This window comes from Grammomys surdaster, unplaced genomic scaffold (genome assembly GCF_004785775.1).
Source record: "Grammomys surdaster isolate TR1022 unplaced genomic scaffold, NIH_TR_1.0 62, whole genome shotgun sequence".
NCBI classification, from domain to species: domain Eukaryota; kingdom Metazoa; phylum Chordata; class Mammalia; order Rodentia; family Muridae; genus Grammomys; species Grammomys surdaster.
Window position 1 is genome coordinate 9,632,329 of NW_021604564.1, and position 3,317 is coordinate 9,635,645.

Below are 3,317 nucleotides of genomic sequence, written 5' to 3' on the forward strand. Positions count from 1 at the left end.
CCCTCTCTCTCCTCCCTCTCCCTCCTTCCCCCCTCTCTCTCCCTCTTTTGTTGTCCTACTGTCTCTGATTCCTCTCTCTCTTTTTCTCTCTTTCTTTCTATCTCTCAATCTATCTCTCTAGCTCTTTATCTCTCTCTTGACTACCTTGTTTCCCTCTGATTATAAATAGAGTCCCTTCCATGCTAAACACATTCTCCACCCCTGGGCACAATTGAGGCTCTAGTTTTCTAATTTTAAATGTTGGTCAAACTACAGATAACATCCAATGTGAAGGGAAGACAATGTAGCAGTATACAGTGTCTAGTGACAACATCTACCTCTCCATCATGATGATGGCCTTTACCAAGACAGTTTCATTATCTGTGAATTTTCAGTGCCAGTATTAACTTTAGTATTAGTTTTAAGGGATTAAATATGATTACAGTGAGCAACAAAACAACATCATCTACAAACAACATACTCAGAGCCTAGAATATGGGTTCTCATTACTCTAGATTAACTCTCATTTCACAAGTAGAGAAATACAGACATGTATCAACACCTAGTGCAGTTGGACTGAATATTTGCTTGCAGAGTGCTATGTGCTAGAGAATGGAATGCATTTTTAATTTATGTTTTCTATTAATATGAAAGCTAATATACCAGTGTGTGTGTGTGTGTGTTTGTGTGTGTTGTATCTAATTGCTACACAAACATATATGTTCTTTCTGAAAGGAGAAGAAATATCTCTATAAAACAAATACTTGTCTGTGGCATAGAGATAACCTGAAAATTATAATATTCATATGAAGAGAAATTACTGTTGACAATTAAGAATAACTTATATAATACTAGTTTGGCTATTTTAAATTAAATAGTTCACATATAAGCAAATAATTTCAATCCACCCTTCAGACAGAACATAACCCAGCCGGAGACCAGAAAGAGTCACTAACTACTTTACTCTGGCAAGTTGCTTAGCAACTCTGCAACTGCAAATTTTTAGGCTCTTTATTTCAGCTAACACATATTTATTGAATACCTACTACATGTTTGTTGCCAAGAGACAGATACAAACAGCTACATGAAGAGCATTTTCATTTCAAAGAAAGAAGGAGATATCCTTTCTTTCTTTGAAACCTCCTGGTACTCTGCAGCTTCCTAACCTGCTTCAGCCGGATTCCTTGAGAAGTCCTTGTTGCTCTCTAGTCCTCCAACTACTTTTGTTGGAAAAATACAACACTTCCCCCATATAATTCTTTTTTTCCTTACAGTTTTTAAAAATTTTTTAGTATGTGTATGCATGTGAGTGTGTGTTTATGTGTGTGCATTTGTGTATGTGTGTGTGTGTGTTGCACACTTGTTTGGATAAATGTGAGTGTTTAGACACACATATGTGATCATATGTGAAAGATTGAGATAGAATTTGAAAAGTTTCCCCAAGCAATCTCCTCCAGATTCACTGAGCTAAGATTTTCAGTTTAAAGCAGAGCTCACCAAAACTTCCAAGCTAGCTAGTAATCTTGCTCTCAGGATCCCCTGGCTCTTCTTCCAGAATGCTGGAATTATACACAGGGCCACATGATCACCTGACATGTGAATGTATGGTGGGATCCAAATTCTAGTCTTCAGGTTTCCTAGTTGCATGGTTGTCTGTTGTATTTGCCATGTTCTATCTCTTATACTTTTATGGAGTTCTAAGTCAACATTCAATAAATATTCAATAGAAGTTGTTGCATTCAGTGAAAGTAAAGCATTACCTTAGATTTTATTGTATTTTTCCTTTCTGAAACATTGATGCTCTCAACAAGTGTTAAGTGGGATGCTGCCAGAGAAAGACTCCTCAAAATCTGTGCTGAAATATGACATCGGTAAACATATTAACAGTGCAATGACCGTGAGCATTACCCTTTTAATGGTAATTTGACAGAATAATTGTATATCTGTCCAATATGATAACAAATATTTGGGCATGCTTTTTATATAATTTATTCTTTAAAGCATGATTTTCTTCTTTGTATCTTTTGGCAAATTTCAACTTCAGATGTTATACATGAAACATTTTACTGTCTGTATTTATAATGAATAATTTGACCACTTGTGCATGGTGGGAGCACCTATGACATCCTCACAATATCAAGGCAGAAAATACTTCCATCAGCTCCAACATGTTTCCATTGTTCTGCCTTACAAGCTATTGGCTCCAATCCAACAGATACATAACAAACAGTGTGAGTGGATCTCAGTAAAACATGATTTAAAAATACTTGTAGCAGTACTGACTTTGTTGATGGGCCATACTGTAGTTAATTCACAGATTAAAAAACAAAGTTTTAAGTAAATCATGGCAAGCTATAAAACAAAGATTAATGACCTTTGAGTCTCAAATCATGTGCAAATTGACTAAAACATTGTTAGAAAAATCCCCCAAATGCAGCAGTCCTCTATAACCAGTTTTTGTTATCAATGATCTTAATTACTCATAATTAAATGTGGCCTGAATATATTAAAGTGCCAGAAGTAAATGATTCATAAATTTTCTATAATTTTATTAATATATGTATTCTAATCATTTTGTTTCATTATTTTAATTGTCACTAATTTCTCAATAGCGTTTAATTTATTTTTAAACTGTATATAAGGTCTGCTTCTGTAGAAGAAACATACTTTTTATTGGAGCTGATATAATAAGGTTTGAGGAATGTGCTAGAGGCCTTGGAATGAATCCTACATGAGTGCAAAGTAATTATTGTAATAGTTTATATTTTTTTCTTGTAAAAGAATGTTACCTAAGACGTTTGACTTAAATTCAACTTTATCAAATATCCTTTAGTCAGACACAGTGTAAGTAATCAAGGGCATTTTAGCATCAAATCAATCTATTTTCTTACTTATATTTAAAATACAGGTAGACTAAATAATGGAAACCATATAGGGACTTTTATTTTAAAAAACTCCACTTGTAAGGGTATGTATTATGTAACCGATCTATGCAAGGCTGGACCTAAACAGATGAAGATCACTTTAAAGTTGTTGAGCTTTTAGCTATGTTGGCAAAGTACTTTCAATGAAAGGATGTTAAGTATGGTCCCAGAACTCCTGTCAGAAATAAGATATGATAGGAAATCCTTATTATCCCTGTCCTGAGGAAGTAGGGTCAGGCAGATCCCAGGAGCTGGACTGTCAGACAGTCTTGACATTTTAGTGAGTTCCAGGTCCTATACAGACATCCTATCTCAAAAGACAGTGTGAACAGCTCCTTAGAAATGATTCCTGAGGCTAACCTGTGTGCTCTCTCTCTCTCTCTCTCTCTCTCTCTCTCTCTCTCTCTCTCTCTC